The sequence below is a fragment of the Bidens hawaiensis genome, unplaced genomic scaffold (genome assembly GCF_021521415.1).
Source record: "Bidens hawaiensis isolate Kalapana, Puna unplaced genomic scaffold, B.hawaiensis_p1.1 tig00021722_1, whole genome shotgun sequence".
In the NCBI taxonomy this organism is placed as follows: domain Eukaryota; kingdom Viridiplantae; phylum Streptophyta; class Magnoliopsida; order Asterales; family Asteraceae; genus Bidens; species Bidens hawaiensis.
In genome coordinates this window covers 277,341-303,755 of record NW_027493381.1, presented here as the reverse complement: position 1 = coordinate 303,755, position 26,415 = coordinate 277,341, and the positions used below count along the sequence as shown (strand labels likewise).

The 26,415-nt window shown below is 38.3% G+C and overlaps 1 pseudogene across 1 annotated transcript; it reads left to right on the top strand.

Annotated features, from left to right (window-relative positions):
* Nucleotides 1–1,660: 1,660 nt before the first annotated feature.
* Nucleotides 1,661–25,598, top strand: LOC143564106 (ADP-ribosylation factor GTPase-activating protein AGD5-like; annotated as a pseudogene). Its single transcript, XR_013140790.1, has 11 exons — nt 1,661–1,788; nt 4,185–4,243; nt 4,345–4,435; nt 4,515–4,569; nt 4,645–4,735; nt 4,821–5,012; nt 18,237–18,420; nt 18,580–18,761; nt 20,961–21,215; nt 25,075–25,133; nt 25,229–25,598. The product of XR_013140790.1 is annotated as an ADP-ribosylation factor GTPase-activating protein AGD5-like (transcript).
* Nucleotides 25,599–26,415: the final 817 nt, after the last annotated feature.

Genomic DNA, 26,415 nt, shown 5'->3' with positions numbered 1-26,415 from the left:
AACACCAAATCCTGACTCAGGGAACTTGACCAACAACTTAAATTTCTAGATTGACGGCGATAGTTGGATCTTTGAGATATTTTAATTTTATGACCAGCCCAACGGTGATATTTATCTTTGTTCGGTTGCCACCTGGATTTTAAAAAAAAGGAAAATTACTTTCTTTGCAACCAAACTTCACGATCCGTTCGTTGCACCGACCCAAAGTCACAACTGGTTTATAAATACACAATTGTAGGTGAGTTTAGTTAGAAATTTTTGCTTAGGTCACGTGAAGCTTTCTCAAATTGTCTGGTTTTCGTGGATATTATGGCAAAACAAGACCCCTTTGTTCTTGAACAATTTTTTTTCTTTCCAATTTTTTTTGAGGGGCGGGGGGGGGGGGGGGGGTTAACATTCACTCGGTTACATTTTGGTTCTCCCGAGGAAGAATCCATTGAAATGCGTTTCTCCTTTGCCCTTTCGCTAAAGGTTTATGGAATTGGAAGTCCTTGTGGTATGGTATATCGTATTGACTTCTTGGGTGTATCCTCTGTAAATTAACTTGCGGCTTACTTCAACTCTATAAAATTTGATAAAGGGGGCAAAATCTCCGCTCTATTCTTTACACCACCTTTTGGTATTGCGAAGACTACTTAATGCTTTTGTTTTTACTAAGGTTAAAAAACCACCCTCCACATGTGGGACGATAACAAATCTCAATTGTTCTCATGGGTATCTCACAGATTCAACTTGCAATCCATCACTCGTTACTCTAAGTGGTCCTCCTTTCCGCTCTCGGCTCTTCTACTTATGAAATGCTTAGCTCTTGTTCAAGAGCTTGAAATTTAATTTGTTTAATGATATTCAAATCGTTTTAGTCTTCTATTTTCTGCTTTGCGTCCAACTTCTCACTATCTTTCTTTAATTTTCCATTCCTTAGAAAAACCAAATTCCTCGTTTTCACTTTTCATCAACTAGGACACATATTTATTATCTTAAATCTTATAACATTTATATAAAATAACTTTTACATTTGTCTTTTCTTTTTTGAACGGCCAATAAAAACTTTATTATAAAAACCAAACAAACACCTAGCAAGAAGCTAGCTCGCAAGTCGCAACACCAAAAACAAACAAACAACCAAAACAACACAAAAAAACAACTAGCTGAAACTACCAACCACCAAATTACATTACAAAATTAAAAGAGCACCACCTCTCCCACGATCAGGCCATATTTTTGATCTATTCTTCACCCATAAGAAGCTCAACGCTTTTATCTCGCTCATGATATTATATATACCGTGATCTTTACCATCAAATGCCAAAGAATCAATTTTTACATTTGTCTTGGCTCAAAATCTCAAATCATTACACAAAAAAAAAGTGAAAAAAAAAAAAAAAGATATATCTATCAGAGTGACAGTAGTAGGTGTAGGACCGAACCCAGTGCTTGTAACCTCCATCGCACGTGTAAAAGCAAACCAAACCCACTACTATTAACCCGTAGCCAGTAATCAGGCCCCTTCACACGCTCACCCGCTCGTAGACGCCGCAAGCAAGCACGAGTCAGTCAGTCAGAACTCAGAAACCAACAGCAAACAATCAAAATATCTATCTATCTATCTATCTATCCACCTCATCATCATCTCGATCTCACTCCGGCGATCCAATTCATCGCCGTTGAGTTACAACAGATCTCAATCTCATACTCAATCGGAACCGATCGTTATTATTATTAATTCTATAGGCAGATATGAACGAGAAGGCTGGCGTCTCAAAAGAGCTCAATGCTAAGCACCGAAAGGTATATAATCTCACTTGATCTGTCTTAATTCTTCGTGTTTATAGGTTTATTGTTGACTTTAGGTTTAGCTGATCTGCCTTTTTGATTTAGTTTTGAGTAGTTGTGAATTTGTGATGTAGCGGTTATTGGAACTGGATCGGAGGTGTTGATTAGGTTATTCGATTCGGTTCAATCGGTTGCAGTTGTTTAATAGGCTGTTAGGTTAATTGTTAGTTTAAGTTTAGAGATCTGAAGCTTGTTGAATTGCGGCTTTGCATCATAGTTGAATAACTCGTGAATTTGTGATATAACAGTTATTGAACTGGATTGAAGATGTTTGTTAGGTTATTCGATTCGGTCTGGTTTTGTTTGATTCATCGGTTGCAGCTGCTTAATAGGCTTTTAGGTTAATTGTTAGTTTAAATTTAGAGATCTGAAGCTTGTTGAATAGTTGAATTATAGCTTTGTATCGTATGTTTTGGAATATAAGAAGTAGCTAAGATCAGTGTGATTGGCAAGTTGATTGGCTGATTGATTCTCTGTGATGAAATTATTTAAGTTTAGTTGTTAATAAGAGTTTTAAGTTAATTGTTAGTTTAGGTTTAGTTGATCTGTTTTTGATTTAGTTTTGAGTACTTGTGATGTAACGGTTATTGAAACTGGATCGAAGATGCTCGATAAGTTATTTGATTTGATTTAATTAATAGGTTGCAGCTGTTTAAGTAGGTTTATTGTTTAGTGATTTTAGAGATCTGAAGCTTGTTGAATTGCAGCTTTGTATCATATGTGAATATTGAAGGAGTTAAGATCAGTATGATTGATTGGCAAGTTGTATTGATTTTCTGTGAGGAAGTTATCTGAATTTAGTTGTTAAAAGGAGTTTTAGGTTAATTTGTATGGTTAGGTCTAGCTGATCTGTTTTTGATATACTAGTTCTTGTGATATAACGGTTGTTGGAACTGGATCCAAGATGTTCGTTTCGGTTCGGTTCAGTTTACCGGTTCCAGCTGTTTAATAGGTTTTTAGTTTACTGATTTTAGAGATTTGAAATTTGTTGAATAGCTGAATTGCAGCTTTGCATCATAGTTGAATAGTTGAATAACTCATGATATAACGGTTATTGAAACTGGATTGAAGATGCTTGTTAGGTTATTCGATTTGATTGGTTGGTTGTGGTTGCAGCTGTTTAAGTAGGTTTTTTTGTTTAGGGATTTTAGAGATCTGAAACTGTTGCATAGTTAAATTGCAGCTTTGCAATATAAGAAGTATTTAAGTGTAGTATGATTGGCAAGTTGATTGATTTGATTCTCTGTGAGAAAGTTATCTGAATTTAGTTGTTATAAGAGTTGATTTGCGATCTGTAGGCAGAACAGCTTGTAGATGTAGTTAAATAAAGGAGTATTTCCATTCATAAATTTGTTAAAACCATGCTTATACTAATGGATCATGCAATCAAAACTTTTGCATCATTAGTTTATGGAACAGCTTTTATATGTATATGTAGTCAATCAAGTTATAAGTATTTTCAAATGTAAATTTAAGGCTTTTGATCACTTAGCAATCATGATTTTACTATAAAATGGGATTAGTTTATGGAACAGCTTTTATATGTATATGTAGTCAATCAAGTTATAAGTATTTTCAAATGTAAATTTAAGGCTTTTGATCACTTAGCAATCATGATTTTACTATAAAATGGGTTGTATTGATGGATCTTGTGATTCATTAAACTTATGCATCATTGATTGTAACAAGAGAAAGATGGCAGGCACAAAATGATCATTTGAATGATTTTGATTCAATTGCTCTAACTCCTAGGCATTCTTGCATACACTCATATGGAAAGGGTGAATCAAGAGGCAGTTATTGTAGATATAGCCTTATATATCTTCAAATGTAAATTTAAGGCTTTTGATCACTTAGCAATCACGATTTTACTATAATATGGGCTGTATTGATGGATCATGTGATTAATTAAACTTATGCATCATTGATTGTAACAAGAGAAAGATGGCAGGCACAAAATGATCATTGAATGATTTTGATTCAATTGCTCAAACTCCTAGGCATTCTTGCATACACTCATATGGAAAGAGTGAATCAAGAGGCAGTTATTGTAGATATAGCCTTATAATTATGCCTGTTACAAACGGTCTATCTATAAAAAAATTTATTTTATTTAAAAGAAAGTGATTGTTACAACTTCTTAGGTGGACTGCAATCCGTTATTACTACTTTAATACTAGTTCTACCAAATTGAGATGATTGAATGATGAAGATTAAGGATATAGAAGAGAAACTATCATCTGTTTGTAGATTTGGTCATCAAGATTGAGCATTGTAGATCTAAAAGTGGTGCTCTATGCATAAGGTTGTGCAGGCTTTTGACTGGTTTTATGTGAATTTCTTGTTTTCAGATACTAGAAGGGCTTCTTAAATTGCCTGAGAACAGGGAGTGTGCTGATTGCAAAACTAAGTACGTGATGCATTTATGACTATCATTAATTTAAGTGTATTTATTAATTACTATCTAGTTATATCAGTACATAAGATGCTGATACTAACCTTCCATGGCAGAGGTCCTCGATGGGCTAGTGTGAATTTAGGCATCTTTATATGCATGCAATGTTCTGGTATCCACAGAAGCCTTGGGGTCCACATATCAAAGGTATTTAACTGTCAGTCTTATTTGTTATATTTCCTGTTAGTTAAAACTAGCATTTATTTATTGATGCACCACTTTCTAGGTGAGATCGGCTACTCTGGACACATGGCTTCCCGAACAGGTTGCATTCATCCAATGTAAGACATATATTCCTCATGTTTTCTATGTTTCTCATTAAAATTGTTTTACATGATTTTGTGTTATTTTTTCAGCTATGGGAAATGAGAGGTCCAATAGTTACTGGGAAGCCGAGCTGCCACCGAATTATGATAGAGTTGGCATTGAGAATTTCATTCGTGCTAAGTATGTATCTTTTATGTAACAATTTGATGCCACTTTATTTTCATATTTTTATGGTCTATATTATTAACCCATATGCTTTATAAAGATATGAAGACAAGAGATGGGTTGCTAAAGGTGGAAGACCAATCTCACCTCCTGCAGCACAAGAAGAAAAAGGTCCTGTTAGGCCCGTTGAGAGTCCTGCTAATAAAGGAAGAGTTTTCAAGCACATACGAACAAAAGCAACACATATGTTGGAAGAATCAATCTTCGCGTGCCTCCAAAAGGACCTGATCATGTATGTAAACGTGTTTCTCACTCAATTAAGGGTGACAATCTGGGTGGGTCGGGTAATGGGTCAAAACAAACAAATGTTGAAATGGGTCATTATTAGACAGTTTAGATACATACATACATATTAGTATAATAGAAGGGCTTGTGTGTAATTATGTTTATTACTTATATCCTTTGTAATCTGATGTTACGTAATACAATACACAATACATCTTTACCAAGATTAACTTGGTATCAGAGCCTTGCTCTGCAACCCTAAAACAGCCGCCACCATCACCCTCCTCTCCTCTTTTTCGATCAACTGATCTCTAGCAAATACAAATCAATGGCGTTGCTTCCCTCCTTCACTACAGCCGAAAATACAACTCCTGCCAGCAAAGAAATCCCTCCCACAACCCAACCGAACCCTAATTATGAAACGTGGGTCTCCAATGATGCCCATGTACGTATGTTGCTTCTTTCAACAATTTTTGAAGGTGTGTTTCAACATGTTCAGTGCACCACTTCTCGTGAATTATGGCCGGCTTTGGAGCGTGCTTTTGCTCCCAACACATCCTCTCGAGAGTACACGCTAAAACAACTTCTCAGAATCCAGATGACAGATGATGAAACTGTTACAGCATATCTCACAAGAGCACAAGGGTATGCTGATGCCTTGGCAAACATCGGAGAACCGGTAAAAGAAAAGGATCTAGTTATGCATGTATTGACTAGCCTTCGTAATGAGTACAATACCTTGAAGTCCACTATATTAGGACGTCAATTTCTTACTGCCTTTTCTGAATTAAATGGTCTTATCTCAGATCATGATTATATGGTTAAGAAACCTGATCCGGTTTCTCCTCAGGTTTTCACGGCTACCACCACTAAACCGTCCCCATCTACGGCTACCTCTTCCATACCTAATGACACTGTTGCTGCTCTTCAACAGCTTATGTCTCAACTAGGTCTCACACAGACGCCATCTTCACAACCGCAGGCCATGTATGCTTCCCGTGGTCGCGGTTATTCAAATAGAGGTCGTGGGGGACGTGGCAACTCTCGCTATTACAACAATGGTGGTAATCGTGGTCATTTTAATTGGTCAACTAATCAAAACCTGGTTCATGGTACTTGTAACAGGTGTGGAATCGGACATATACCATCTCTTTGCCCCAATCGTGATCCGAATACATTGAGGTCACCGCAACCAACTGCCAACTATGCTGATTTCCGCTCACAAGCATCAACTGCATGGCTCCCCGACACTGGCTCCAAAAGTCATGTTGCATCAGACCTTCACAGCCTTGATAATGTTAGGTTCGGAGTCACACACAAACACGAATACAATAGTAAAACCGAAAGAATAAACGAAAGAGACACAAGGATTTAAGTGGTTCGGTCACGGTGTATGACCTACGTCCACTGTCGATAACTAGGGTTTTCTTATTATTGAGTGATACCAACTTACAAGTACAGGAGAGAATATATAGACTAGACAATTAGGGTTTAACCCTTTAACTAAACTGGGCCTGATTAGAGCTTTTGGGCTTGGCCAAAACTCAAACAGCTTAATCTCCTAATTCTGTCTATTCGTCTAAACCGGACCCGACCCATGATGGATCGGAGACCACAACATAACAATCTCCCACTTGGGCTTCGAGACATCTTCTCTAAACCACCACTTGGATGCGTCAAGCATTTCAACCTGCTCCCATTTGGAGACGTAAAATGTCTTCACCTGCATTGCCTTGTACATGTAAAATAAAACCCATCTGGTTTTGCACCTCCTAGTTACCCTTCGCCTTCTCAACATTATTCCTGAAGGCCTGCTGAAGCTCTGCACAGCTTCAGCTTATCCAGCATCACCGGCTTGGTGAACATATCTGCTGGATTCTTAGCACCTGAGATATTTTTCAAACTGAAAACACCATCACTGATCAAATCTCTGACAAAGTGATATCTCCTCCCGATGTGCTTAGTCTTCGAATGATAGACTGGATTCTTCGCAAGTTTCACTGCACTCTCATTGTCACAATATAAGAAGAACTCTGCCTGTTTCTTTCCCAACTCTTCAAGAAAAGTTCTCAACCATACTAATTCTTTACTTGCTTCGGCTGCTGCCATATATTCTGCCTCAGTGCTTGATAAAGCAACACTTTTCTGAAGTCTGGACATCCAACGTACTGCTGTTCCCCCAACTGTGAAGACATAACCAGTAGTGCTTTTAAACGTCTTCTTACATCCACCCAGATCAGCATCTGAATAACCCCTGAGAATTGTATCCTTCCCCTTAAAACATAACCCCAAACTGGAAGTACCCTTTAAGTATCTGAGTAACCATTTCACCGCTTCCCAATGTTCCTTTCCCGGATCCGACATAAAACGACTAACTACCCCGACAGCATGAGCAATGTCGGGCCGTGTACAAACCATGGCGTACATGAGACTGCCAACAGCAGATGCATACGAAACTTTAGCCATCTCTGTTCTTTCTTCCTCTGTTCTGGGAGACTGGTCTTTGGTAAGTTTGAAATGACTTCCCAGAAGTGTGTTTCTCGGTTTAGTCTTCTCATCATTCATCCTGAATCTTTCTAACACTTTCCCTATGTATTTCTCTTGGGATAGTGTTATGGAGCCATCTTTCTTTCTGGATATACTCATCCCCAAAATCTGTTTGGCTGGACCAAGATCTTTCATCTCAAATTCATCAGACAACTGTTTCTTCAACTTGCGAATCTCCTTCATATCAGATCCTGCAATTAACATATCATCTACATAAAGAAGTAGAATGATATATGAGCCTTTAAACTTCTTTAAGTAGCAGCAATGGTCGGCCTCGCATTTCTTGTACCCAGTTCTCACCATAAAATCATCAAACTTTAGGTACCATTGCCTAGGTGCCTGCTTCAGACCATACAAGCTTTTCTTCAATTTGCAGACCCATTTTTCTTTCCCGGCAACCTGAAATCCCTCAGGTTGTGCCATATAGATCTCCTCGTCAAGATCACCATGTAAAAATGTTGTCTTAACATCTAATTGCTCTAGATGTAAATTTTCTGCAGCAACAATACTTAAGATCAATCTGATGGTGGTCATCTTCACAACTGGAGAGAATATTTCATTATAATCAATTCCCTTCTTTTGCTGGAAACCCTTGACCACTAAACGAGCTTTGTATCGTTTAGACCCATCATGTTCTTCCTTGACTCTATAGACCCATTTATTCTGTAGAACTCTTTTATCTGGTGGAAACTTGGTTAAAACCCATGTCTGGTTTTTACTCAAAGAGTTCATCTCCTCCTTCATAGCATGCTCCCACTGGAGCGAATCTTTCAACTTGAGTGCTTCATAATAACTCTCTGGCTCACCATTTTCAGTTAAAAGGAGATAATTAACTGAAGGTTTGTAACGTACCGGCTGTTTAGAAACTCTGGTGGACCTCCTAACCCAGTGCTGAGGCGGGTCAGGTTCTTGTGGAGACTGTTCATCCTCAGACTCTGAACTCCCACTGTCAGAGACTCCCTCTGACTCTTCATTTCCACCAATATCATCATCTTCAAATTCAGGAACTGTGGTTTCTTCAGTTTCTGTCTCGGGTTCGGTAGCTGATTCAACTGTCTTTTTCTGAGCATCAATTTCATATTCAACCTGCTCTTTCTGAACCCTTGATTTTGAAGTGTTTCTATCTTTGTATAACTCAGCCTCATTAAAAGTTGCATGCTTGCTTCTGACTACTTTTCTGCTTTCTAAATCCCAAAGCCTGTAGCCCATTTCGTTTGACCCATATCCAATGAAAACATATTTTTTAGCTTTAGCATCAAGCTTGTCATTTTTCACTAGATCATAAGCGCTACACCCAAAGACTTTCAAATGCTTATAATCTGCAGCTTTACCTTTCCACTCTTCTTTTGGTGTCTTGAAACCCAACGGTACTGACAATCCCCGGTTAATTAAATAAGCTGCAGTGTTAACTGCATCTGCCCAGAACGTCTTTGGAAGCCCGACATTAAGTCTTATACTTCTTGCCCTTTCATTTAACGTCCTGTTCATTCGTTTTGCCACTCCATTTTGTTGAGGAGTGCCAGGGACTGTAAAGATCATCCGAATACCGTACTCTTCACAATAATCACGGAATTCTTTGCTAACGTATTCACCACCGTTATCCGACTTCAAGCATTTCACCTTCAAATCAGTTTCCAATTCAACAGCAGTTTTCCATTTCTTAAAAGTATCAAAAACATCAGATTTATTTTTAAGAAAGTAAACCCATACCTTGCGTGTCGAATCATCAATGAAGGTGACATAATAGTGCGATCCTCCCAAAGAAGAGACTGAAGTTGGTCCATAGACATCAGAGTGAATAAGCTCCAATTTCTGAGCTTTCGGTTGTTTTCCGGTCTTCACAAAAGATACTTTCTTCTTTTTACCGAAAACACATGGTTCACAAAATTCAGATTCAACCTTCTTCAGTTCTGGAATTTTTCCTCTAGCAACGAGCATTTTCATCCCTTTTTCACTCATGTGGCCGAGTCGTTGGTGCCACAAACTAGACTGACTCGGTCCACTGGTCACTGCATTTACCCCATCAGCTGGAATTTCAACCATGTATAAAGTGCCCTTCTTTTTACCTCTGGCGATCACAAGATTCCCTTTCACAACTTTCCATTTACCCCCACCAAACATAACATCATATCCTTGGTCATCTAACTGCCCAACAGAAATTAGCTTTCTTCTAAGGCTAGGAACGACCCGAACATCCTTTAGAGTCCATGAGGTGCCCAATGAAGTTTTTAGTTCAATATCCCCCATCCCCGTGATATCAACAGCATGATTATTAGCCAAACGAACTTTACCAAAATTACCTGTTCGGAGATTCTTCATCTTCTTCGTGCTATAAGTGGCATGAAAAGATGCACCAGAATCCATAATCCATGAATCTGTTGATTCTTCAACACAGCAGATAAGAGTCTCTTCTGAACCTTCTGAATCATCTGAACCGGTGGCCAGATTAACTTCCTTCTTAGATTCTTTCTTTTCTTTTGAAATTGAGGGGTTAGGGCATTGGTTTCTGAAATGCCCCATTTCTTTGCAATTCCAACACTCAATGTCTTTTCTGGGCTTTGACTGACTTCTTCTTCTAGACTTTGACCTACCCCTGCCATTACCTTTCTCTCTTCTCCTACCTCTCCCTTCGGTGCTCAATATAGAACTAGATGTCTCACTAGAATTCCTTCTTCTTATGTCCTCCCTTAAAATCAAATCCCGGACTCCTTCAAAAGTAAGCTTAGTATTCCCAGAAGAACTACTAACTGCAGTAACAGTCCCTGACCAACTTTCGGGTAACGAGGATAACAAGAGTAACGCTTGAACTTCATCATCAAACTTGATATCAACAGAAGACAAGCGAGAAATAATAGTGTTGAAGTAATTAACATGAGAGGTAACAGATGCCCCTTCCTTCATTCTGGTGTTAACTAGCTGTCTAATCAGAAATACCTTGTTTGATGCAGAAGGCTTTTCATACATATTTGACAAGGCTTTCATAAGACCATACGTGGTAGTTTCATTTACAATATTGAATGCCACATTCTTAGCTAGTGAGAGTCTAATAACAGCTATGGCTTTTCTGTCAAGTACCTTCCACTCATCATCTTTCATACTTTCCGGTTTCCTCTCTTCTAGTGCTTCCATTAAGTCTTTCTGACATAGCAAATCCTCAATTTGCATTTTCCACCATCCAAAATCCTGACCATCAAACTTCTCAATCTTGATCTTTCCGTCCTCAGCCATTATCCAAACTGAGTTTTGATTACAGCAAACAACCAAACTACCCATGGAATAAAAGGACTGGAAACTGATCAGAAAAAACGAACCAGCAGCTGCGGAACCCTAATCAGCGGCGGCGGAACTGTAGCGGCGGCGGCGGAACTGTAGCGGCGGCGGCGGTACTGTAGCGGCGGGCGGTACTGTAGCGGCGGGCGGTACTGTAGCAGCGGCGGTGGAACTGTAGCAGCGGCGGCGGAACTGTGTGTATAATCGAGAACCAGGCTCTGATGCCAATTGTTAGGTTCGGAGTCACACACAAACACGAATACAATAGTAAAACCGAAAGAATAAACGAAAGAGACACAAGGATTTAAGTGGTTCGGTCACGGTGTATGACCTACGTCCACTGTCGATAACTAGGGTTTTCTTATTATTGAGTGATACCAACTTACAAGTACAGGAGAGAATATATAGACTAGACAATTAGGGTTTAACCCTTTAACTAAACTGGGCCTGATTAGAGCTTTTGGGCTTGGCCAAAACTCAAACAGCTTAATCTCCTAATTCTGTCTATTCGTCTAAATCGGACCCGACCCATGATGGATCGGAGACCACAACATAACAGATAATTCTACACCCTATTACGGTGAGGATTCTCTTCATGTTGGCAACGGTGAGGGTTTACCTATATTACACATTGGTTCAACCAAAATTCATTCAACTACAAACTTTTTCCATATCTGACATACTTCATGTTCCACAAATTAAAAGAAACCTTCTTTCTGTTCAAAAGTTTTGTCTTGATAATGACGTTTTCTTTGAATTTCACTCAACTTTTTTTGCTGTGAAGGACAAGTTTACACGAAACCCGATTAACCCAACCCAAAAAAACCCGAACCCTATTAAGACCACAACATAACCCAAAAATACCCTCCTCACGGGTCCAAGTGACAACGAGCTCTACTCCATTCATCTTCCAGTGCTTCGTTCTCTTAATAAAGTTGCATTTTCTGCTGTTCGTGCTTCTACTGATACATGGCATCGAAGACTTGGGCATCCACATCCAGATCTTTTGAAGTCTATGATTTTAAATTTCTCACTTCCTGTCAGTAATAAAAGTTTGAGTTTCTCTTGTACTTCTTGTCACATGGGGAAATCCTCAAAACTTCATTTGTTATCATCAACTTTTCTGAGTAATAATGTTTTGGATTTGATTTTTTGTGATGTTTGGGGGCCTGCACCTGTTAAATCATCAAATGGTGATAGTTACTTTTTACTCTGTGTTGATCATTTCACTCGCTACATGTGGTTCTATCCGTTAAAACATAAATCTGATGTTTGCACGGTTTTCAAACAATTTCATGCTATGGTTAAACGACAATTTAACACAAAATTAAAATCTATTCAAACAGATTGGGGTGGTGAATTTCGACCCCTTTCTCCCTACTTTTCATCACTTGGTATAATACATCGCTTATCTTGTCCTCACACAAGTGAACAAAATGGTTTTGTTGAGCGACGTCACAGACATGTTGAAACCGGGCTTACTCTTCTCGCTCAGTCGGGTGTCCCTCAACGTTTTTGGCACTTTGCTTTCGACACCGCCGTGTATCTCATAAATCGCATGCCCTCTCGTGTTGCTTCCAAAATCTTTCCGTTTGAACACATTTTCAAACGAGCACCTGACCTTTTCTTTTTACGTGTGTTTGGATGCCAATGCTATCCTCACTTACGTCCTTACAATAAACACAAAATGGATTTTCGTTCTACACCGTGTGTCTTTCTAGGTTATAGTTCTTCTCACCATGGTTACCGTTGTCTAGATTCCCACACACATCGCCTCTATATTGCACGACATGTCCGTTTCAATGAACATCTTTCTCCATTCTCTCAACCACCACCTATCACAACTCCTTCCCCACAACTTGATCCTTATGTATCCTCATTTCCCATACCTCCAAATTTTCCCAATTCTTTTAACTCATCTACCACACCAGATCCCATTTCAACCCCTATGGCCTCACCACAGACACCACCTGTCACCACAAACATCCCTGATCCAGCCCCAACACCTGTTAGGAACAAAGCGGCGCGCGGAAGCGAAACAGCACACACATGCACAACGATAAACACACATAAACGAAAATATAAACGACACAAGAATTTAACGTGGTTCGGTCCCCGCGAGGGGACCTACGTCCACGGGCTGCAACTAGGTTTTCTTATTAAGCTCAAGGCACACAAGATTACAATTACAACTAGGGTATATATAGACTAAATCTAGGGTTCCTAACTTGTTCTCCAAGTTAGGCCCAAACAAATAAGATGGGACCCATTAGGGCCGGCTAACCCTAATTAGGGCCGGCTGCACTAATACCCTTTGTTCGAGTCTCCAACCCTAACAATCTCCCACTTGGAGGCTCGAGCAATCCTCAATCCACCATCCAAGCAAACCCTATACCTGTAACTCCAGTAATCTTAAAAACAGAAATCTTCCAAGCCTCCAGTTCCAAGAACAAGCTATGATTTCAAATAAAAGAAGTCCTCCAAGCCTCAGTTCCCATAAACAAGCTAAGACTTCAATCTAATCCTCCTAGTTGCAGCGGCCCGCTCCTCAATTACCTGAAGAGCCAGTTGAAGCTCCATTGAGCTCCAACCCAACAGTCATCAATGACCCAGCCATGGCAAAACCCGCCATTGACTCATCCTCAATCTCAACCGGCTCCCACTGATTCGAACTACCGGCTCCAGAGACTCCCAGAGAAAACACCACTCTCCAAAACCTGCAAGTACCCAGGAGAGATTTTCCCATTCGGAATTCCGGTATTCAAAACCCAACGGTGTTTTGAACTGTACCTAGAACACGGTTCGTGCTCCCACTGTTCCAAAACCCCTGACCTAGTTTAAACCTCCGAATGCACTCAGCTACATCCCGGTGGCTCCAGGATTCACACTTGCAAAATGAATCCACTTAGCTCTACCCGATGCAGCGAGCCAAGACTTTAATACTCGGAAGTTGGTTCCCTTCTTCCAGCGATACATAAACTTGTACCTTCCCAAAGTCTTCAATAAGATTCACCAATACTTCACTACAGTGGGTAACATGAAATGAAGTATACCAGAATCTCGAACCCAAGAGTCTCACTGCCTTCACTGAGTCCCAATGCATCAACCCAGACACATTCTCAGAAGCAGAATCATTATCTTTTGACATTGACTCTAAAGAATGTCACGAACCTCCATGCAGCTCCACGAAGTCAACTATGCCCAGCTCCCACTGTCCCTGTTATCCCAACCCATTACCAAAACCAACATTCCATGAGATTATCCCCGATCGTACTTTTCCCGGTAAACGTGTTCACCCAGCACAAGATCCCGGATCCCCTCAAATGTCGAACTGCTGATCACCACCGAACAAGAAATAATTTCATAGTTCCAGACCAGCTAACCGGCAAACGGTTATAACTAACAGCAGTAGAGCTTTACCGAAAGCAAACGGTACCAAGGATTCCGCGATTGTACACCCGATCAGCTAATCCTAACCGAATAAACCTTTCAACCTGACTTCCCTTTTTTTTCACTTATGTCGTCACCAGCACACCAGAATCAGAATACTTAAAACCCAAAGCATTCCAACCTGCTAGTTCCATTTTCACCTGTTTTATCCCACAGTACCACATCCAAGTTCCTTTGACAAAACCAACCAACCGAAATCCAAACCGGTCAAACCTTCGATCATACCCATCCCGTCTTCAGCTATAACAATAGCAATCAGGAAACAAATCGAAACAGTGAACACATCAATGGTACGAGCCAGAACTTGACGGATGTTCTCTACCGAACATTGTCAACTGACCGATTTGCTCCTACAATAAACTTCGCAGACAAATCTAAACCCAAATATTGATTTTCACGTAACTCGGTTCTCAAACAGTTGATAATAAACAGTCAACAGAAACTAACTAAATCTCTAACCTTTATTCGACGAATCCAAGAGTTTTATAACCAAACCCTAATCGGCGGCTTCAAAGAGATTAACCTGGTACTATAAACAAAACCATTTATACCCGCGATGTCATAACCCGAAACACCTGACCCGACCTTCACCTGCAAACCCGAGTGAGACCAGCAACTTCAAGAGATCCAAAACCGGAACTCTAATTGCAAATTCACTCCAAATCAGCCCCGAACAGCCCTGTTTTCTTTCCCTTTTTGCGCAACCTAGGGTTTCTCCTTTACGAATCGTTCTTCCGTGCAATACCGTGTGCAACAACGAGCCAAAGCTCTGATACCACTTGTTAGGAACAAAGCGGCGCGCGGAAGCGAAACAGCACACACATGCACAACGATAAACACACATAAACGAAAATATAAACGACACAAGAATTTAACGTGGTTCGGTCCCCGCGAGGGGACCTACGTCCACGGGCTGCAACTAGGTTTTCTTATTAAGCTCAAGGCACACAAGATTACAATTACAACTAGGGTATATATAGACTAAATCTAGGGTTCCTAACTTGTTCTCCAAGTTAGGCCCAAACAAATAAGATGGGACCCATTAGGGCCGGCTAACCCTAATTAGGGCCGGCTGCACTAATACCCTTTGTTCGAGTCTCCAACCCTAACAACACCGACACCACCTGTCATCACAAACATCCCTAATCCAGCCCCACCTTCACCTCAAACAACCCACACACCTTCCATTCAAACCTATCAGCGACGTCCCAAACAATCCACAACTACACAAACACAGTCTACCCAACCCACTCAACCATCCACCACTGCTCCTCCCAACCGCACCCGTCCTGCCAACCTTAGACCAAATCCCTCTAAAACTAAACCTTACCAACCATCTGCCTTTATCGCCACCTCTGACCCTACCCAAACTAAACCCACCACCTTCACCGTTGTTCACAAATACCCTCAATGGCGGGATGCCATGGCTGCTGAATACAACGCACTTGTGAAAAATGGTACATGGACTTTGGTTCCACCAGTTTCGAATGTTAATGTAGTTGATTGCAAGTGGGTTTATAAGATCAAACGGGATCAACATGGAGCCATTACAAGGTACAAGGCTCGTCTCTTTGCCAAAGGTTTCAATCAACAGGCTGGTATTGACTATCATGAAACCTTCAATCCAGTTGTCAAGGCAACCACAATTCGCATGGTTCTTTCCTTGGCCGTTACCCGCGGGTGGTCTCTTCGACAATTAGATGTTCAAAATGCATTTTTAAATGGTGATTTGCGTGAGACAGTTTATTTAAGACAACCACCTGGATTTATTGATCCTGCCAAGCCAGACCATTTTTGCTTGTTGCACAAATCTCTATATGGTCTAAAACAGGCACCCCGAGCATGGTTCCAACGCTTATCTGGGGCTCTTCAGCATCTTGGCTTTAAAGGGTCAAATACTGATCCTTCACTTTTTATTTACTCCCAAGCATGTACTCTTTTATACATGCTCGTGTATGTTGATATTATTTTGACGGGCAACAGTCCGGCTGCCATTGACAAAGTTGTTCAACATCTGAGTACTACCTTTGCTCTGCACGATATGGGAAATCTGTCTTATTTCTTGGGGATTGAAGTTACATCCAACGGGCCTAATTTATTGCTTTCACAAAAAAAGTACATCTAGGAGATTTTAAACAAAGCAGGTCTCTCCACATCGAAGCCTGTTTCATCTCCGTGCTCCACCTCAGCTAATCTAGCTCTTGGTGACAGTTCCCCCTTTGACAACCCGGTAAAGTATCGTCAGCTTGTCGGAGCTTTGCAATATCTCACCCTGACACGAACGGACATCGCCTTTGCAGTTAACAAAGTTTGTCAATTTATGCATTCACCTACACAAAATCATTGGTCAGCTGTTAAACGAATCCTCAGTTATCTTCAGGGAAGTTTAGATCATGGTCTTCTTTTTCAACGATCTTCTGGCTCCACATCATGCTTATACTGATGCTCACTATCGACCTCTCACCGTCTACTCAGATGCAGACTGGGCAGGTTGTCCAGATGACCGTCGATCCATAGGGGGTTTTGCCATATATCTTGGATCTAATCTTGTCTCTTGGTCAGCTTGGAAACAACATACGGTATCCAGGTCATCAACTGAATCTGAATACAAAGCATTAGCCGATACAGTTGCTGAACTAACTTGGCTTGAAGCGCTTCTCCGTGAACTTGGAGTACCAGTTAAGTCTGCTCCTGTCTTATTGTGTGATAATCTTGGTGCCACATACTTATGATTATAATCCAGTCTTTCGCGCTCGCACAAAGCATGTTGAAGTTGATTTTCATTTTGTGCGAGAAAAGGTTGCTCAAAGAAGACTGTCTGTTCAGTTTATCTCCACACATGACCAGATTGCTGATGTCTTTACCAAGCCACTGCCCTCAGATCGATTCATGCTTCTACGGGACAAGCTACAGCTAGTTTCCCGGGCTTAGCTTGAGGGGGACTATTAGACATTTTAGATACATACATACATATTAGTATAATAGAAGGGCTTGTGTGTAATTATGTTTATTACTTATATCCTTTGTAATATGATGTTACGTAATACAATACACATTACATCTTTACCAAGATTAACTGTCATATATTAGTGTAGGTTGAAAGCCTGAAACTAAGGGTGTGTATGGATCGGTTTGTGTTTGGGTTGGTTTTGGGCTCAAACCGAACCAAAAACCGAAATTTTGGTTTTTTAAAACCATTCACAATGGGTTCGGTTTGGTTTCATTTTTACCATTTGGGCTAGAAAATTTTTTGCCGAAAAAAATAGCCCAAATAAATGACATTGGGCCTTGTATGCTTTGTTAATTAATGATTGATGTATTATTACACATTTGGAACTAACATTTTTTGGACTGCACCCTTTATTAAACTTTTTTATAAATCAGCGTATTTTTCTATTTTACTCACCCCCGTAACTCTTTCTCAGCCAGGTACTAAAAATTGGCTTTCGGGTTTTTGGGTTTTCGGTTTTGGTTGATAGCAAAATTAAAACCGAACTGAGAAATTCTTTTTTTAAAAGGCTTAAAACCAAACTTTTGGTTTTTTATTGGGTTTGGTTATTTTGGTTTTTTACATTGGTTATCCGGGTTATGGTTTGGTTACTTTGGTTTTGTGCACACTTTTAGCTGAAACAGACTGGGTTGGTTGGCTAACAACATTTTTTTTTCATTTGTTAAAAACTTCTTATTAATAGTTTATCTGTTAATTGTGATTACACAAACAGTTTTACTACAGTAGCATTTTAAATCTTGAATGAAACAATTTTAAAGATTGTATATTTGTACGTACTAAAATTAGACTCTGGGTTACGCTCAACATGTTTTGAGATTAAACTCAAACCAAATTGACCCGTTCATAAGTAAATCGGTCAAAATGATCATCTTTAGGACAAGCTTTTACGTTCTTTTAATATATAAGTATTTGTTATATGTTCTATGTTATGAAAAGTTATTAATAACTCAACAGATAGTACAAAAAGTTGAGCCATCGGTTCCATCTGCTGAGGTGGCAAAGGAGGTTGTTGAAACTGTCACTCCTCCCAAAGTTGATTTTGCTACTGATCTTTTTGACATGCTTTCTATGGACGATGCTCCTACTGAGAAAGTCCCAGAAGCAGCTTCTACAGATGATCTATGGGCTGGATTTCAATGTATGGTTCACTTTTTTTATTATTATTGTTGTTATTATTATTGTTATTGTTGTTGTTGTTATCATCATCATCATCATCATCATCATCTAACACTCTATTTTCAGAGTTGACTTACCAAAACTAATTGACTTTAATTGTATTGTGTTTGACTTTTTGCAGCTGCTCCTGTAGAAGCACCAACCACAGGAACCACAGACATTACAAAACCTGCTGACAATAAGCCCAAGCCCAATTCTGGAATAGAAGATCTGTTTAAAGATTCACCTGCTGTCACACTACCCATTGCATCAGAAAAGCCTAAAAAAGATGTTAAAAATGATATTATGAGTCTTTTTGAGAAGGTATGTATTCATTTTAATTTTTTTAGGCCCATTAAAACATAGTCATGCATTATGAAATTAAAATATCACACATCACAAATTAGACTAGTTTTAATATTATATTTTTAGGCCTTCACGTTTACTTTTAATTGGTGTTCTGCTACATACCCGGTTCCAACATGGGTGGGTCAAGGCAGTTAATTAAGTGGGAATATGAAGAGGAAAAGTTTAGGGAAATAAATGTTGCAATTATTATCCCAATTAGGTCTATTTATATGTTCTTGTTTTAGTTTATAGATATCCATGTTTATGATATAAAAATATATTGGGGTTTGATAACCTTGTATTTGGAGAATTGCCATCTCGAATCGGCTAATTGGAGACTAGCCCATCTCGAATCGGGTCAACTATCCTTTAATTTCTTATTTTAAGTTTTGGGGTTCTATCATTTGGTTCCATTGCCGGGATTCACGATGGTGCATGCCCGAAATTACCAGAAGGAAGGTAACGATGGTAGCAGTATTACATCCGATCAAATCGCCGCCCAATTGGCAGCCATTGCTACCAAGCTCGACGCCATAGTCTCCCAAATGAGGGGTGATGTTGCAGAAATCAAATCCGTGATGTTTGGAACACGCCTCCCGTGCAACAATCAAGATCTGGTCAACGAAAAAAATCCCAGACAACAACCCTAGCATTGACGAAGATCGACTTGAGCAGGTTTTAGATCTTCATTTGAAGACCGAAGATCTGTCTGAACATGTTTCAGATGTTCAATCGAAGATTGAAGATCAGTCTCTGGGTGTTAAAAATTGTGATAAACGAAACCGCTCAAAGGAGTTTGAACAAGAAGTAACACTAAGCAACCTTGATATGTGTCGGGGTCACTGAGGAAGTTCAGAAACATTCTGATGTTGAATCTTTGTATGTTAAAAATTTCATGTCTATGAAGAACAACCTAGACTTGAAGAGGGACAGAACCAAAAGGCTGGTGTTCTGTGCTACCTAATGTCAGCAAGCATGAGTGGAATTAAGTCACAAGCAATGGCTCTTTGTGCTTCAACTAGTAATCACAACACACCTATGCCTCTTCCAACAATTAAATATGGGGATATCAATCGGCAATCTCGTTCCATCCGAGGTTATTTCTGGATCCTTCAATCAGTTCCAGATTGTTACCGGGTCCAAGAAGCTGGTCAAGCTACAATTGAATGGTTAATCGCTTGGTACAAGAAATATCCTTCTCGACTTGAGGACAAGTCGTTTTGCCCGGCGGGATGTATTGATACGAACCCATCTTCTATACGGGTGGGTATTAGGGCCAGATCCAGGGAAGTAGAAGGGTCGGGGAAATAAATGGGTGAGGATGCTGAAGGGTCTAAGTAACCCCATCACTATAAATATAGTTAGGTCTATTTATATGATGGTGTTTTAGTTTATTGATATCCATGTTTATGATATAAAAATATTAGGGTTTATTAACCTTGTATTAGGAGAATTACGATCTCGAATCGGCTAACTGGAGACTAGCCCATCTCGAATCGGGTCAACTATCCTTTAATTTCCTATTTTAAGTTTTGGGTTCTATCATGTTCACTCAATTATGTTTGTTTATATTCGTTAATTTATGTACAGTTATGTTTGTTCGTTGGTGTTTGTCAACTGTTCGTTTATGTAGTTAATGAACATACACAAACACATTCATTTTCTTTACAAATGAACACAGACAAGAGAACATTGTTTGTTTAAATGTTTATATTTGATCGTTTTGGTTAATGTTAAACGAACTATCACGAACATGTCCTGTGTGTGTTTGGTTGGTTCGTTTACGGGCCTAACAGAGGTTGCTTGTTTCAACCTGTTCACTTACAATTGAGTCAATTTGGCTTGTGTTTTTTTTAACAGAACTTGGCTAATGTGGAGAAAATTTTCCAAAGTTTACTTTTAACTATAAAATCTCGTAAATCATTATATTCAAAACTTGATTTATTGTCAGAATAATATAGTTTTTGTTTGTCATATTTGACACACTAATTTATTTATAAAGAAACTAGTGCGCACTATAAGCTTGTTTGTTTTCACAATTTATCATTGACAAAGTCTATTATATTGGCTGTTTATTAGCAACATTTTTTCAATTGGTGAACATTATTGTTCTTTTGTTTAGATAACAATCATAGATAACAAATATTAATTAATTTACTTTTATGAACGTAGCAGGGTAACACTACTACATCACCATATGCTCTTCATCAACAGCAACTTGCTATGCTAGCTCAACAGCAGTACCTACTTATGGCTGCTGCAGCTAAATCAGGCGGGTTGCCAAATTTAGTCGGGAATGGGCAACAAGTGCCAGGTGGCACTGCTACAAATTCGTCCAATCAAAATTGGCCAAATATTGGCTATCAAATCCCAGGAATGCAGCAGATGCCAGCTCCTGGAAAAATTGAATTAGATAAATATTTGCAGCAGGTATAAAGTTCATTTACTGTGTTTTAGGTTTTTGGTAGGTCTGGCTAAACGGGTGGGTTGGGTTGGGTGGCGGGTCAGAACGGGCCGTTATAAAAATTGTTCAATTTGGTTCGGATCAAAACGGTTTTTTTATCAATTAAGTTGGATCAAAATGGTTCATGTTAGGAAAACATGATTTACATCATATGCATCATCTTTGATTAGGGGTGTTCAAAAAGCCCGCGGCTTGCTCGAAAGTAACTCGAAAAAAGCTCGTCCTAATAAAGCTCGATCGAAAAAAGCTCGATATAAAATCGAGCCGAGCTGAGCTGAGCTGTCTCGTTTTGTAATCGAGTCGAGCTCGAGCTTGGGGTGGCTCGGCTCGATGACCCGATTCGTAGGCTCAACTTGATAACTCGTGTTATATACATATTATAAATAATAATTATACATGATGGCTAGCTGTTCAAATTAAAGACTTTCCAAAGGTTAGTTTTTGTTTCCAAATTTAGTTTTTTTTCCCAAACTTTAGTTCTAAATTCTGCATGACGATTTCGTTTCCAAATTTTAGTTTCTAAACTTTGAAATTTTAAAGTGAAATCACCATATAGCCATTTAAGACTTCTTTTTTTGGTTCAAAAACACCTTTTTTTTATATCAAAATCGTGTTAGCTTGTCGAGCCACGAGCAGGCTCGAGTTTTGTCCGAGCCGAGCTCGAGCTCAATGTCACACCTCGTTAAATAAAAGCGAACCGAGCCGAATCGAGTTAAGTTCGAGTCGACACTCGAGCGCTAGCCGGCTTGGCTCGATTTTATTTAACGAGCTGTGACACTGAGCTTGAGCTCGGCTCGGACAAAACTCGAGCCAGCTCGTGGCTCGACGAGCTAACACGATTTTGTAAAATAAAAAAAAGATGGGTTTTGAACAAAAAAGAAAATCTTTAATGGGCTATGGTGACTTCATTTATAATTTTAAACTTTAGAAACTAAAATTTGGAAACGTAATCGTCAAGCGGAATTTAGAAACTAAAGTTTTGAAAGTAAAATTTGGAAACAAAAACTAACGTTTGGAAAGTTTTAAATTTGTACAGCTAGCTTTGCACCATCCATCATGTATATAATATGCTATGTTAATAAGGGTAAAGTTAAAATACAAAGGACAACAAAAATGAGAAGGAATCTAATCCATTGATCCTAGATTTGGATGTTGGAGATTAATTCAAGAATAAAAATAGATGAGAAGGGCATAAAGGTAATAACCCACTTATGAAGACATTCTTTCTCCACATGCAAGGCACATGTTAATTCCTCCATCATTTTCAAACGTCTATAACTTTTTTATATGACATTTTTTTAGAAATTTTATTTACCATAATAACAAGCGTTTTTTATCTTTAATATGAATATCATATTGTTATAAAAAAATAAAAAAAAAAGTTGGTGGGTTTTTTTATATTGTGTTGTTTGGTTGTTCATTGTGTTTTTAATTGGGTTTTTTTATGCATTGTGTTATATATATCGGTCATTGTGTTTTTCAACTGATACTCATATGAAAGATAAAAATTAACACAAAGATTACGTCATTGTGTCTTTTGTGCGTCATTGTGTCCTTCTGCTCAACATTTGTCTTTATACTTATCTTTGTGTTTTAGTCATTGTGATCAATATTCACTTAATTTGAGAAAAATAGCATTATGTTGTTTGTGTATTACGTTCAAGGCATTGTGTAATATATAGATTCCATTGTGTTTTACGTTTCAGGCCATCGTGTTATACGTATTTACCATTGTGTCTTACGTTCCAGGCCATTGTGTTATGCGCATTTACCATTGTGTCTTACGTTTCAGGCCATTGTGTTATGCGCATTTACCATTGTGTCTTACGTTTCAGGCCATTGTGTTATGCGTATTTACCATTGTGTCTTACGTTTCAGGCCATTGTGTTATGCGTATTTACCATTGTGTCTTACGTTCCAGGCCATTGTGTTATGCGTATTTACCATTGTGTTATGCGCATTTACCATTGTGTCTTACGTTTCAGGCCATTGTGTTATACGCATTTACCATTGTGTCTTACGTTTCAGGCCATTGTGTTATACGCATTTACCATTGTGTCTTACGTTTTAGGTCATTGTGTTATACGCATTTACCATTGTGTCTTACGTTTCAGGCCATTGTGTTATATGCATTTACCATTGTGTCTTACATTTCAGGTCATTGTGTTATATATATTCATTATTGTGTTTTACGTTTCAGGTTATTGTGTAATATGCATTCATCATTGTGTTTTATGTATTAGATAATTTGTTAGTATTTTTCATTATATATATACTATTGCACAACGGTGTTATTAGTATTTTAAAAAAAACACAATGATCAAATGGAAGACACAATGACGAAAAAACACAATAACAAACAGAAAGACACAATGACGAAAAAAGACACAATGGTAAGCAAAAAGACACAATGACGTAAATTATTTTTTATTCTTATATAACAAAATTATACTCATATTAAAGGTAAAAAAACGCTTGTTATTATGGTGAATTTTATTTTTTTAAAAAATATCATATGAAAAAGTTATAGACGTTTAAAAATAATGGGGGAATTAACATGTGACTTGCATGTGGAGAGAGAAAATGTGTAATATTACTTTTATACCCTTTTTCCTTTGGTCCTTGCATGACACATGTCAACTAATTATGGCTTCTCATCCTTCTCATTTTTGTTCCCCTTTGTAGAATAACTTGACCCATGTTGATAATTATATCATAATATGTATATAACACGATCTATCAAGTCGAGCCACCTGGGCTCGATTTTATATCGAGCTTTTTTCGAACAAGCTTTTTTTTGAGCGAGCCATGGGCTTTTTGAATAGACTTACACAACGCTTACAAAACTTCTGCTTGAAATTTCACGTGATTTTCAGAACAATATATTTCTAAAAAGGGGGATGGATCAATAGAAAACCTAATTACTAGTGAATTTTAAAAAGCAACCAAAACACCCATAAACATTCAAACATAACCATTAGAAAACATAACAATCAACGAAGAATTAATTTCGTTGGGAGGAACATGATGAAGAAAAGAGGGCACATAAATCAGATCAGAAAACAAAAGTACCCTGGCTTCATTTGTGTTGATTTCATAAACTGTTGAAACGCCCAAACTATCTAAATTAAAGTAACTTGGCTGATTTGAGATTTGTACGCTTTGGTTTTGGCTGTTTAACTATCCGTCCGGTGGTTTAGAAAACTTGAAACTGCTGAACCGTCCCCCGTTCAACCTTTATTTCACTTTTTTGAATCTTCAGTTATGTTTATGTATCATATAAATATTTCATAAACCTTCTACATCATTTTATAAGTTTAATTCTAACTACTTATTTATGAAAAGAAAATATCGGTTCAAAAAGCTAAAACCGCCCGACCAAATCAACTTGGATTGCTTGGTTTGCACTTTTGTCCCCAAAACCGGCCGAAATGGACCTTAAGCACCTACTATTGTCTTCCTCTGAAATTCTTCTTGTTTAGAGGCTTATCTGTTAACACATTTAACAGTCAGCTAGCAAATAGTAATTAGTAAATATTAATTGTTTCAATGATATTGAATTTTTTTAATAAAATGTTTTGAGGTTTCAACATTTTTAAAGCGTTTTATTTTATCCAATTTGTTTAAACTTTGACGGTTAGAGTTTAAACATAACCAAACAGATTTATGGGTAAATTGGTCAGATTTTTGTCTAGGTTTAATTCTGTCTATTCTTTTTTTTTCTTTCGAATATTTTCTATACAAATATAGATACCGAACAAAACGGTAGTGCTGAATAAACGAGTGTTTGCTTGCAATCTCATATAATTTGCATATTTTAACCAGATGGGAAACATGGGAGCAGCAAATCCAGTTGGAAATTCGTTTCAGGTTCCACAATCCAGGTATACTTTTACCTTGATTATATTTACACCACGCTTTTATTGTTTTTTGAGAATTTTAGTTTAATTAGCTTTTATCTATTCTTGGGTATAATCAGCATATACACAATGGGCATGAACACTAGTACCAATGGCATGACGCCACCCGGAATTATGGGTCGAAATTCTTCTTTCAATACCATGGGGTCATCTGGAGCATCGAAACCGCAGTCTAGTGCTACTCAGGTGTCATCTACATCTTCATCCCAGTCAGCAAAAGATTATGATTTCTCGTCTTTAACTCAAGGGATGTTCTCAAAACCATGAGCGGTGGTTAAAGTGTATGATAAAGCGTGATATTCATAAAGAAAAAGGATCAACTTATTTTCCCTATGTTGGGGATTGTAAACCATTTGTAGAGGGAAGATACAGTTTTCAACTTTTACTTTGATTTCATATGTTTCTATGATACATTCAAGAGGATGATTTATTTTGTTATGTATAATGATAAGATCATGCTCTACCTATTTTAATGTTGATAGTATATCTGGTATATAGTGTACATTGCGACCGTGAGAGGAGAGTAGGTCACGTAGGAGTGTGACGCTCACTTAATACCATGCCGGGATGTATGATTGTGTGAGATGAGCGGTGAACTGAACGAAGAGTGTTCACGAGTGATGATGTTTGATAACCTAGCTAGCCAGTTACATGGGGATGTCTTATTATTACTTTTTATATTTTATTTTAATGTTTCATTTAACATTTAAGAAAAAATTTTCATCACTCACTAGGTACAACTGTATAAGACAACCAATGGTGAGTGCGTGTCTTTGGCCAACGTGGAAGTCATCATCACTCACCATTAACTAAGTATAACACTAAGGGATTATCCCGAACACAATATGTTTAATAACATAGTTTATCCATTAAAATTTGAAGTTTTTTTTTGTTCATGTTAGATGTTACTATTTTGACTTTAAGGGGTTACCTAAAAGGTACAAGGTACTTTTATTTTTAGTCTCCCTTTAATCATTTGAGATGGACTCATTAGTTGTTTAAATTGTTAACAAGTGACTTAGTATCCCTTTAATTCGTAAATGAACATTAAAAGGGCCGACTTGAAACACAACTTGATACTCAGTGTTTTTGAGTTATGGTTGACGTGCTTAACATTAATAACTAGTTGTATCCGGGTTCAACCCCGTCAACCCAACATATGTGATACCCTAACAAAGCGTAATGAGAATTCATTTTGAGTTGAGACATATTGGCGTTGGCTTTTATTGCTGAAAAATCGATGCTA